Consider the following 13,535-nt stretch of genomic DNA (forward strand, 5'->3'; position numbering starts at 1 on the left):
AAGACACGGGAATAGAATTTGAGAATTATATTTATTTTATTTTGTTTTATTTTATTTTATTTTGTGTTTGTTTGTTTGGTTTTTGTATTAGATAATTACTTTCCTTAGTCCACACTCCAGATTAGTGGGTGGCGGTAATGCACCTAAACGTTTTTTGCCAACCGCCATTAAAAACAAAAGAAGAAGATGAAGATGAAACATGGTCATTGCGAGGAGTGTGACGCCTGTTTTTTTCCTGGCTGGTCGACGGTTGTCAGTATATGTATAATTACCATATATAAGAAAAAAGGCTTCACAAAAAGGATTGCTATGTTAAGACTTCACAACATGCTGTACAATCTGCTTCACCGGAAAACAACCAGAACAGAACCTGAGTGGGTGAAGCACGGCAGTGCAGGAAAAGAGAGGTTCAGATGACTCGACCCTCTCAGCCTGTTCTCAGCCAGCTGAATAGGAACATACGGTCAAATCACGTCTGTTGACTCAGCCATTAGCAGAGTAAAAGGTTTTCATGTCGGCTGTTTCGTGAAGTCCATTCTCCTGGTATGACTGCAACACGTTCCCACACTGCATTCAAACAGATAACGGTTACTGTTTTAGATTCAAACACACGATTAACATTATAGACTGAAACAAAACACAACAGAAAAGCTACAAAACTACTTGGTTAGGTTAAGAAACACATCTTAGTTTGGCTTTAAATTACTGTGAAATTGAAACAAAACAAAAAAGCAAGAAAAGTACTTGGTACAGTTTGGACAACAGAACCAGCGCTTGGTTATGTTGTGACTGATCACCTTTAAAGATCTTCATGGTTCAGCCCCGAGCCACATTGCTGACTTTCTGCTCCCCTGTGAGGACGCAGCCTAAGGTGACATCTAAGTCACATCTTTTAAATAATCTTTTAAATTGTTTAAACACCGTCGCGATGCTATGATGCCCAGCCACTAATTCTGTCCATCTCTGTCCATACAGCGCTCAAACATTGTTCCAGATTAGTCTACGCCAAGTTTAAAAGTGAGACTGAATTAGTAACAGATATTATTACATTTTCACCGACCTCTATGCTGCTTTCTACTCTTTACTAACCCTGTTTTCCGCCATTTTCGTGAAATCCAACCTGTCTAGCCATTAAAAAAAACAACAGAAAGTCTATTGTTTACTGGCAATGGGAAAGGAGTCTATCGTTTGTGGCTTGTTTTTCCATGTTTAAAAAACCTGCATATGTGCGGTAATTTTGGTGCAAATAGCTTAAGTCACGTCTTCTCAGACTGCTAACTACATGGGCGGTCAAAAGAAGATGGACCTCAACAAGAGCTTTCACAGACTCTCTGGGTTTTCAGGTCGAGAACATATTGAGAAAAGTGAAGAGGCGGCACCATCTCAGCTCTACCTCCACCATCTCGAGTGGGTAGGGATTAATAATGCATCCTGCAGTTTGAAAAAAGAGAAAACTTCAAATGGCTCCAACATTTTATATAGCAACGCTGCTAAAAAAAGAAAGATGCAGAACCCTGCGAGTCGTCAACACATCAAGCCTACAGAGAAAACAATGGCTCAGTCCCATTTCAAACTAAAGGGAAGCAATGTTGCCAAAGTCGACCTCAGTTTGTCTTTCACAAACATACTTTCTAGTCATCACATTTCAACCCAATTTCCCCCGTTTGGGTGAGTCCAGAATGGTGTCTGAGACACAGTCAGCTACCGTCAGCAGAAAACCTCCAAATGACATTTTTGGTGAGCGAATGGTGTCAAGTCCAAGTGACTCTGTGAAGCCAGGAACGTTACCCGCTAGGTTTCTGCACCAAAAACATGTTCATATCTGGACACTAAACACTGGGCCACTTGCTGATGTGTTCTACACACTCTTTCTACACAATGATCTGGAAAATGAATTTGTTTTGGTTGCATTCTCTATCTTATCGTGGTTATAGCCCTTGCATTGCTTGACAAGCTATCGCACTCCACCGTACTGTCGTTGCCAAACTGCGTGTGCACACTTACGTTCTTCATCACGGTTTACAACCTGTAAAAGGTCAATAAACCACCTGTTATCACGTGACATCAAGTTCCACCGAGTAAGCACCATTCGCCGAAGAAGATGGCGAGATATACAGTTGAAGGCTCCAAAAAGCCAATAAGTGAACCATTAAGTTAAAATTATTTTGCTGCACGATAACTCAAGGGTCAAGACTGAACACACATGCTTAAGTTATCAGGGTGTTTTGTGACGAAGTGATTCTGTGGCAGGGTGTACAAAGCTTCTACTAAAGCGTGCTCTGAAACAGATTGGGGACTCTCAACGATGTGTTCCTGTGCGTATGTTCTCTGCTTGTAGTGGCTTTGTAGGTCAAAATCCGGATGCTTCATGAAGCTCTGTGCATGATACCTCCGAGCTTGTTCTTGTAAGGGACAGTGTGCAATTTCATTGAGACATCTGTTTTTATTATGACCTCTGACCAATGACAGAGAATGTGGAGAGATTTTTTAAATGTAAGAAGCAATAAATCAGCAGTTTAACTGTTGTTCAGGTTACGTACCTCAGATTCTCCTCACTTGGTCTTCACACAGAATCACAGAATTCTCGCAAAGACTGAGAAAAATGATGGTTTGTGTGCACGTCGGCTGAAAGAAACAGAAAAGGCTGAACATAAAGTATTGTAAATAGTTACTGCTCATTGTGCTGCATCACAACAACATAAGAGATGTAAGAACAACAACATGCCTTCCATCCACTACAACAGATTGGTCATGGTGGAATAAATGAGTAATAGTCACCATGAACTAAACAGTCAATCTTTTCTTGTTTGGCCAGTGGAGAAGCTCACTTTAGGATACATCAATGCAGCTCAATGGAAAATGATAATCATCACAAACCCATGTTTGAAGTGAAGCCACTGTAGATCTCTAAAATTCAGGTGAAACAGAACTTCTGAAACTGGAAGATATTTGTGTCCATAAATGTCTGTTAAGTCCCCTATCTATAACACAACAGTGGATGAGCCTACTGAGCTCATTAAAGTATTCTAATATGTATATTTGCAGTAGTAGGAACTGGGTGTCTGTGGCGATATTCCCGTGAAAAAAAACAGCTTTTCTCCATTTTATACATATGGAATATGGAACTACGCACACAATTGTGATGCTGATGTACAGACAAGACTCCAGACTGCTAAACTCAATTGTTTTTACACAAACAAAAAGTCTAAATCAACCAGGACTGAAATCTTAACGATTGACACTTTAAGAAAAAAAGGAAGATAAATAACAGAAACAACAACAACCCCAAAAAAAGCAGCTTTCCATTCATCACACAACTCTCCAGAGGGTCCCATCTCATGAGTTGAGTTTGTGGGTTTTGAGGGGACTATTTTTCTCATTTCATATTGATCGTTTCCGTCTATTCAGCAGAGTACATCGGTCCCGGCAGGCTTTATTCAGGCGATCGAGCCTAAATGTTTAAAAAGCCTCGGCATTCACTGGAACCTGTGGCCGTCTGAAAATAACCACCTTTGTTGCAACTATTTCATCTCCAAACCAGATTACTTGTCTCTGTTCAAAACAAATGATACAAGTAATAAAAAGAGCGGCCCGGTGGGGTGGTATCGAATTAACGGATGATGTACGGAGAACTGATCTCAAGGCAGTTCTATTCAGAGAGCAGCGCAGCCACTTCACCTTCAGTGATGATTTATTAAATATCAAACATAATGGATGTTTGTAGCATTTCCAGGCCACAAAACATCCTCTTTAACGAGCAGATAGCGTGCATTACTTGATGGTAGTTATCAATAATGAATTCAATTTACTGCCGCATATTAAGAGCGCTGAAATTATTCATTGGAGTCCCAAGAGTGATTGATGTAGCTGAATGCACCCGTAGTCCATCACCTCAGCATGAGCCCGACACTTTCAGTGTGAAGACACAGCGACGTCTCAACGAAGAGGACGACGGCTGATCAATTACAGCAGAGACAAAAAAACACCATTCGCCGCGAAACAGGAAGTTGTTGTAACTCGGCCGGACATTGTCTAATCTGCTCCAAATCTCTCATATGTCATAACATCCTGACCTGGAACACATCTATATGACAATTTAGAATTATAGTAATAGCGCCACCTAGTGGCAACCGGAGGTTTTTAGTTGTGTACTTTGACATCCTGCTCCTCACAGATTAATCAGATCCCTCTACAATTTTGTCAGAACAGCCTTAAGACCTTGATAATGCTTCATTGTGAAGATTGTAAGACGTTGTTGAAGGGCGGCGATGTGGCGGCTCGGCGAATTTCGATCCTTCGCCATGAACAAATAAACTGATGTAACTCGACTCCACATCATCAGATCTTTACCAGATTTCACATGTTTGATTAGACTCCAGGCCTGAAGACATCTGCAGGCCAATTTTGAATCATAGTCATAGCGCCACCTACTGGTAACAGGAAGTTAAAGTCTTTATACTTTGGCTTGTTTCTCTTAGTAGGTAAATCAAATCAACATCAAATTAGTTCCACACAAATATATAATATTCATAATATATAAAAGTTCATAATACCAGTTCATGAAGCTTTTGATGTTTCGTCGAACGGCATTGCTGTGGCGACGCAGTCTTAACCGTGAAAAACAAAGGTAATTTTGAGAGGCTAAAAATGCTCGAAACATAAGCAAACTTGGCAAGCAGATTAAAAGGCCAAAATGTAGTTATATAATATGATTTTATTTGTTGCAAATCGGCTTAATAGCAAATCGGCTCAATAGCACCCCCTACAAAATTTCAACGAAGCAGCCCTCGCAGTACGTTTCACATAAATGTATAAAATTTGGTAGGAACATGTATCACATTTGGACTTAAAAAAAAGTAGAGCCATGCTCTAAACCCAACCGGAAGTCAGACAATTTGAATTATTTATGAATTTCAAGTGTCGATTTTGTCATTTCCAGCCGCTGTACTTTAACGAACTCCTCCTAGGGAAATAATCGAATCAACTTCAAATTTGGTCAGTACAATCTAAAGAACTCTGTGATGAAAAGTTACTCAAGGGTTGTTGTTTCGTGAAAAGCCGTTGCCGTGGCGATGCATTCTTCGCCATGAAAGATTAAGGTGTTTTTGAGGGGCTAAAAATGCTCAAAACATAATCAAACTTGTCACACACATTTAAAATCCTGAATGTAGTTATCTAATGTGATTTTAATGCTTCAGAGTGGCAAGTCGGCTCGATAGCGCCCCCTACAATATTTCAACGATGCAGCCCTCGCAGTACGTTTCACCTAGATGTATACAATTTGGTAAGCAGATGTATCACATGTAGACTTAAAAAAAGGTCTCAGGGGTCTATGCTCTAAACCCAACCGGAAGTCAGCCATTTTGAATTTTGTATGAATTTCTAGTGTCGTTTTTGCAATTTCCAGGCACTGTGTATGATGGTCACAGAAATGCATGGCCGCGTCAACCAGAGTCCTGCCAGTACACTCGACGTGCGTGAAGTTGCGAGGGCCCGATCAATTCTGCTTGTAGCTTTAATTATGGGTTGGTCCTGTATTTCAAAGATGATAATATGTATAATAAAAGGGCAAAGGCTTCAGGGTGAACATTAAAACTCATCAGTGCTTGTCCCCTGAACAAAGCTTTTACTTGACTCATGTAGTGCAACCTAAAATTTAACAATAAACAACCAACAAACATTACTTTATTTATTTGTGAATTTATATTGGAATATTTTTTATTAAATGTTTGATCACTTTCTGATTCATTATCTTTCATTTGTTTTTTGATAATTTTCTGATTCAATTTTTGAGTATTTTTAAAGTTAGATTTTTAAATATCATGGGATTTTTTGTAACTCATTTTATCAGAATATTTTGATCATTTTTTATTTTATTTATTACAAATTATTTTATTAGATATTCTTGATCATGTGTTATATTGATCAAATCAATACAACACATTTCTCCATATGAAGAACAAGCTGCAGTCAGTTTATGTAATGCAGCTGTATGTCCTCTAGAGGGCAGCAGAGGACAGTGTGGACAGTTAGAGCTTTCATTTCAGGACAGTTTGCTCATGTTTCTGCTGCTGGGATCAAACCTGTGCACTTTATACTACAGAACAACCTGAAGCGGCTCTGCGGGACACATTTCTACCATCAACTTGTCACAAAGCTTCTCTTAAGTTTTACTCCTCCTGAAACAGTCATCCCGTAGTTCACACCTCAGTTTTATTTGTAAGTGAGAAACAGATCGTCATTACAACACATGGGAACAAACTGGATCAACATCATGAGATCACAACAAAGACTTGAAGCCCAAAATAGCTGTGAGAGAATTAAAAAAAATAGTGTCTGCGGGGGGCGCAACAGCTCATTAGTTGTTCAGAGTACTTTATTTTTATTATTATGTACTCCAGGTGATAATGAGAATGGTCGTGTGGGCGAGTGAGTGTGTGCGTGCCAAAGCCACCTTGGTTTTTGGTCATCGCCATCTTGGTTTTTGGTTGTCGCCATCTTGGTTTATGGCCATCGCCATCTTGGTATTTGGCCATCGCCATCTTGGTTTTTCCGCTCAGCCGCTCCTCTGCAGCCAGAGACACAGTTATTCTGAGCCTTTTTATTGTGGATCAACCTCACTTTTATACCAGGCGGTAACCTCTGGTTCTGTCGAGTGAACCTGATGCGTAAGTGTCTAAAAACTTGAGAAAATGACTCTACTTCTCTCTTGATTTATTACCTCAGTAAACATTGTAAACATGAGTTTATGGTCTCAATCTCTAGTTTCAAGTCTTCTTCAATACAGCATGATGTTCATTTAGTACATTATGGTCCATTTAGAGTCAAACAGACCATAAAGCAGGGGATGCTTTAGGGCGGGGCTACACAGTGATTGACAGGTCTCTACCAGAGACGTATACGGCGTCTCTACATCACTCCTCCTCAATCCAGATATGGTCACTTCCTGTTCACTGGTTGCAAAAAAGCCAAGATGGCGACTGCCACTCCTTATATACATTCTATGGTTTATACTTGATAAACTTAAAGCCGAAATAAACGCTTCAAGTAGAAGTTACGCTTGTGAGACTGAGCCACCAGCCCTAAACGAGCACATTCCATCACTGTGCCTTTGAGGTGGAACGTCACTACTTATATGTGTATTTTAAATGTTGAGGTACTTGTACTTAAATCAAGAATTTCCATTTTCTCTTTTGAAAACAGGACTTTTACTTGTAATAGAGTATTTCTTCACTGTAGTATTACTGCTTTAAAAAAAGAGTCTGGCATCAGGCCGCCTCACAGGTATATAGAAACACGTGTGTGTGTGTGTGTGTGGGACCCCAGACTCTTATATGGAGGCCCAGGAGGCTCAACACCCCTGACCTGCCGTTAAAGAAGCTCCGCTCTTAAGTGTGAGTGTGAAGCGCTGAGCGGATGTAAAAGGATCAGTGTGTCAGTGGCTGTTTGACAAGCCAAGACAATACGTGAAACCTGCAGGTCAGCTCCTGCTGTGTGTGTGTGTGTGTGTGTGTGTGTGTGTGTGTGTGTGTGTGTGTGTGTGTGTGTGTGTGTGTGTGTGTGTGTGTGTGTGTGTGTGTTAGCCATGGGTCAGAGCCTCGGCTGTCATGTCACAGTGTTCCCATGGCACTTCACAGCCACCTGGAGACACCTGAAGCAGAGAGGAGAGTGAACAGAGAGGATGAACGGATGAACGGACGGCAGTTATACAGAAGAAAAGAGATAAAGAAGTGTCAATCAAAGTTAAAAAAAATGGACTTATGTAAAACATCTACATATGTCTTTATAAATCATTATTCTGTACAAATTAATTTGAAGAGTTGTGTTAAAGTTAGAATTGAATCAGCAGGTGGGACTGAGCTCTGCTGGTGTTGTAAGAAGTATTCAGATCCTTTACTGCAGTAAAAGTACTTATACCACACTTTTGAAAATACTAATTAATGAATGAGGAATTTAGTCTTTATTTATTAGTCATGGTTTATTTATTATCTATCTTTTGTATTATTACTCTTTCAACACATTCTCTCTAGTGTCCACCAGGGGGCGACTCCTCTGGTTGTATAGAAGTCTATGAGAAAATGACTCTACTTCTCTCTTGATTTATTACCTCAGTAAACATTGTAAACATGAGTTTATGGTCTCAATCTCTAGTTTCAAGTCTTCTTCAATACAGCATGATGTTCATTTAGTACATTATGGTCCATTTAGAGTCAAACAGACCATAAAGCAGGGGATGCTTTAGGGCGGGGCTACACGGTGATTGACAGGTCTCTACAAGAGAAGTATACGCCGTCTCTACGTCACTCCTCCTCAGTCCAGATATGGTCACTTCCTGTTCACTGGCTGCAAAAAAAACAAGATGGCGACGGCCAAATCGCCGAACTGGAGGCTTCAAAACGTCTACAAATCAATATGTTACGTGAAGACAACTACGTCCACTTCTTATACAGTAGCCACTGTAGCAAGAAAACATGGTGGAATTAGAAAGTGAGCTAATTAGCTAGCTGTCCGCTAGTTAGCTAGCTAGCCATATAATTCCACCATGTTTTAATGCTACACTGGCTACTGAAAATGAGCTGAACAAAGTTGTCACTCATCGTTACGACTCCACTGGTCGTTTGAGTCGTTGCTGTAAAACCTCAGTGATTCTGTGACTTTTGCTTTAAGTCATTTAAGTTTATACAGAAGTTAGCTCGCTACAACGTTCGCAATGGCAACGCTACACGTAAACATGGCCGCCGCTCTGACCATCCTGCTACATTGATTTGAATGGGAACGTTTGTACTGTTCGTATTTGTCGATCGTTAGTTATTGTTTTATCGTAATATTAGAACTTTTATAACTGGAATCAGGAACATTGAGAGCGTTTTTTAAGAAATGAGGAACAAAAGGTGACATAATTATTCCTCAAATGTTCTGCTTTTTTCATGCAAACTTCAGCACAAGTTAACATAGAAAACTCTTTTTGATGAGCGTCTGTATGTGTTTTGATATTCTTTTTTGTTTTTTGTTGTTGATGCCCTGTAGTTTGTTTATGACACCTACACACAGAGCTCAGCGTATCCCACCATTCACCACGGTTTTGATAGATTATTCCTCATTTACTTTATAATACTCTGTAGTCACTGTCCATCAGTCCTGCTAACAACCCCACAATGCAATGCACCACATTTATATTTATATATATATATATACTGTATATATATGTAAAATGATCTCTGCAGCTGTCAGTTGTGATCACAAAAAGATTTCGGACACGACCTTTTAGAAGGTTTGGTGTTGTGTAAAAAGACATGAATTGAAAACGTTACTTCCTGTTTATCTGTCACACAGTTTGCAGACCAGCCTGAAGACTTTAAACCTTTTTTTCCTTCTTAAATCTTTGTTAACAACATGCCGAACACGAACAAGAACCAGCGCCAAGCTGCAGCCGTGCTTGACCCTCCTGCAGCTGCTCCTCCTCCTCTTCGCCCCAATTAAATCCAAATCTGTTTGAAAAGCCAAACGGAGGCTCTGAGGTGACGTCCAATCGGACGGGACTAGCCTACTGTATCGTCACTGTGGCTGTTTAGCCACGTCGCCCGCTCACGCTCCGCTCTTTCCCCCCTTTACATTTTTAAGTGCCCTTTTCACGTGGAACATAAAGAGGAGAGATTAGAAGTGAGGAGGGGGGGGGAAATAAATAAAAAAATAAATTTGCAGCTATTTCCTGTTAATATCTTTCCCTTGTTGGGCTCTAATGAGAGGAGTCGCCCCTTCACTTTCAAGAGGGCTTAGCAGCAGTTAGCTGGCTCCAGGCTGCGGGGACAATAATCACATTTTAACTCAGCCTCACACCCCGAGTCCTCCACAATAACTCACATCACTTAATTCCCTCTTTCAGAAGCTGGTGATAAAACGCCAGAGGCTAAATTAATAGATGCTAATGGCCGCCTTCAATCAAAGCCGAGTGGGATCCAAAATCTGCCAGTAAGGCCTATTAATTAACATGTGGAGGAGGCAGGATGGGGAGGAAGAAGAAGCTCTGTGGTTCACACGGGCCTCCGCTGGGCAGCCCATTGAAGGCTGAGGCAGGGGGGCTTTGTGGAGCCTTCCCCGGGCCACAATTAGAGGCTCCTGAATGGGCTGGCATTTGTCCTCCAGGTCCAAAAGCTGCACAGGAAGGGCCCGGGTCCGGGATGCATGGGTCGAAATCAGACGTCCAAGTGGTGTCTGTGATCAGCGGAGCAGTGAGACGGAGAGACACGAGTCACAAAAGCATCGACTTTATACACTTTACTGTCTCTGCTGACTGACGGTGAGGACCACAAACTGACAAAGATGCTCTTAATGTCAATACTAATAAGACAGATGAAATTGTTTTTTGCGCTTCTTCATGTCTCCAGTGAAAAGTCCCAGTAGCTCAGTCCATGGGGGCTGTGTTGGGAGCCAAAGGGATGCCGGTTCAAGTCCCTGCACGAACCAAGTACAGAGCTTGGATTGATAGCTGGGTAGACAGATGACCCCCGCCCCCCCCAACGGGGCAACGTAGAAGTGCTCTTGAGCAAGCTACTGGACTCACCAACTGCTCCCTGGACTCTGGATAGTGGCTGTCAATATTAGGGTTAAATTGGCAAAATGTCTGTATTTTACAATTCAATTAAACGAGTCTCTTCATACAAATACTAAAGATAGATGCCCCTTTCTTTAAGAAGTTACAGCAGCGTATTTGCTTTCTTTAATAATAATAATAATAATACATTATATTTGTATAGTGCTTTAAAAGGTACTCAAAGACACTTTACATGATAAAAAACAGAAACAATAGCAGTGACAATATAAACAAAATATATGACATAACAATAAGGAACAGCACAAAGAAACATACATAACTAACTTTACAGGTTAAAAGCAGATGTTGTCGACTTAGATCTTTTGTAGATGAGATAATTGCATCTGTTTCTTTAAATTCACAGTGTCCTGCATAGTTGCAGTACGGCCTAACTCATACCCGAAATGTGTACCAAGATATTTGGCCAACCTGTGGCACACTCGCAACGAGAGGAGGCCTGTTTTTAAATGGCGAATAGACGGTTAATGTTTACATGTGAACGTATTAATGGTATATATGTTGTATTAATATGTTTTTGTATAGTTTGTACTCGTACCTCTTAATATATTCTTATTTTTTAAGTCTCTGTTAATCAGTACTTGTTTCTTTGTGCTGCTGCAACACCTGTATTTGTCCTGTGGGGATCAATAAATATCTTATCGTATCTATGATTTCACTGCAGGTATGTTTTTTATATCAAAACAATGGATCAATAAATGAAAACAAAGCATTTTTCTTGCAGTATTCTCATCATGGAGCCGACTTTAAAACGTTTTTTGTCTTCTATATAAAGCAGTTTGTCCGGGTCGAGGTGGAGGAAGTACAAATACCACAGTGTAGAAATACTCTGTTACAAGTAAAAGTCCTGCATTCAAATACTTACTTAAGTAGTATTAGCATCAAAATGTACTTTAAGTGAAATATAATTACAGTATTATTATAAAAACATGGAACTCAGTTTAATAACTTTACTGCTGATAGTTTATATAAAATAATAATATAATATTACATCATTTATTAGTGGATTATGTTTAGTTTTAACGATCTGCATCAGTAAAGTAGCTTAAATAAATAAATAAATAAACTGCCGTGAACAGTACATTTACATGAGTAGAATTATAAAGTGGCAGAAAATATACATTTATTTTTAATGTATATTTTTAGTAATATTTCCAGTATGATATATGATATATGATTTTTATTGTCTGATGACGAGAGCTGTAAACTTCCCACTGAGATTAACAAGAGGGAGGTTTCCTCTGACCTTTAACCCCCAGGGTCAACTGTCTTGTTCTGTGTCAATTGACCCGTCGCTCAGCAGACACACACACACACACACACTCACACACTCACACACAAACACACACTTACACACAAACACACGCACACACACACACTCACACACACACTCACACACAAACACACACTCACACACAAACACACTCACACACTCACACACAAACACACGCACACACACTCACACACAAACACACTCACACACACTCACACACACACACTCACACACAAACACACACACACACACACACACACACACTCACACACTCACACACAAACACACACTCACACACAAACACACACTCACACACAAACACACGCACACACACTCACACACAAACACACTCACACACACTCACACACAAACACACGCACACACACTCACACACAAACACACTCACACACACTCACACACAAACACACGCACACACACTCACACACAAACACACTCACACACGCACACACACTCACACACAAACACACTCACACACACTCACACACAAACACACGCACACACACTCACACACGCACACACACACACACACACACACACTCACACACACTCACACACACACACACACACACTCACACACACTCACACACAAACACACGCACACACCTACACACGCACGTACGCACGCACACACACTCAGACACACCCCCACACACAAACACACGCACACACCTAAACACACACGCACGCACACACGCACACACACACACGCACACACGCACACACACACACACACACACGCACACACCTAAACACACACACACACACCTACACACAAACACACGCACACACACACAAAATTAAGTCCTGAAAACAACAATTCAATTATATGTTTAATTTTCTTTGTGATTAATGTAAATGTAAGTGAAACATAAAAGATGAAGCATTTCACATGCACACACACATTCATACAAAGATGCATCAACATATCAAACATAGTGAGTAGTTTTAAATAAAATTGAAGAAAACAACTAAAAAGAAGCTCTAAAAACAGAAAAAATAGGGAAACTAAATAATATTACAAATAATATTTAGGATGTTTCTCTCTTTTATTTCACAGAAAACTGAATCTCGTTGAGTTTTGGAAACATTTTTTGGACATTTTTCTCTTAGACGACATGAAAAATCAATAATATTCAAAGTAATTGTTAGTTGAAGCTTTACTTTGATTCACATCATTATAAACTTATAGAATATGACGCCTTGAGATTAAACAGCCAACAGGATATAAAGCAACATTAATGCAGCTCAAATATTAATCAGAAACATCAAATATAATAGAAAATACAGAAACACCTTTTACTATTTTACTTGTATTTAAATAGAGTATTTTCACTGCGTATTTGTACTTTTATTGCAGTAAATCTGATTTTCAAAATGTATAAATATCATAAAGACATGATTTATATCCATCTATATATCAATAATAAATCATATAAATAAATAAAATAAAGAATGTAAATAAGAATAATAAATAATGAATTTACGATCAATAAAGAATAAATGAATCATTAATTCATTAAGAGTGAAATGTTATTAACAGGAACAGGATGAGTAATTAGGGTTTATTATGATGCTTCACAACCTCATCAGTGACATCATCTTTGTTATGACCTCATCATCATCTTCATCACT

Source organism: Anarhichas minor, unplaced genomic scaffold, assembly GCF_050575085.1.
Source record: "Anarhichas minor isolate MPS153535 unplaced genomic scaffold, ASM5057508v1 ptg000031l, whole genome shotgun sequence".
Taxonomy (NCBI): Eukaryota; Metazoa; Chordata; class Actinopteri; order Perciformes; family Anarhichadidae; genus Anarhichas; species Anarhichas minor.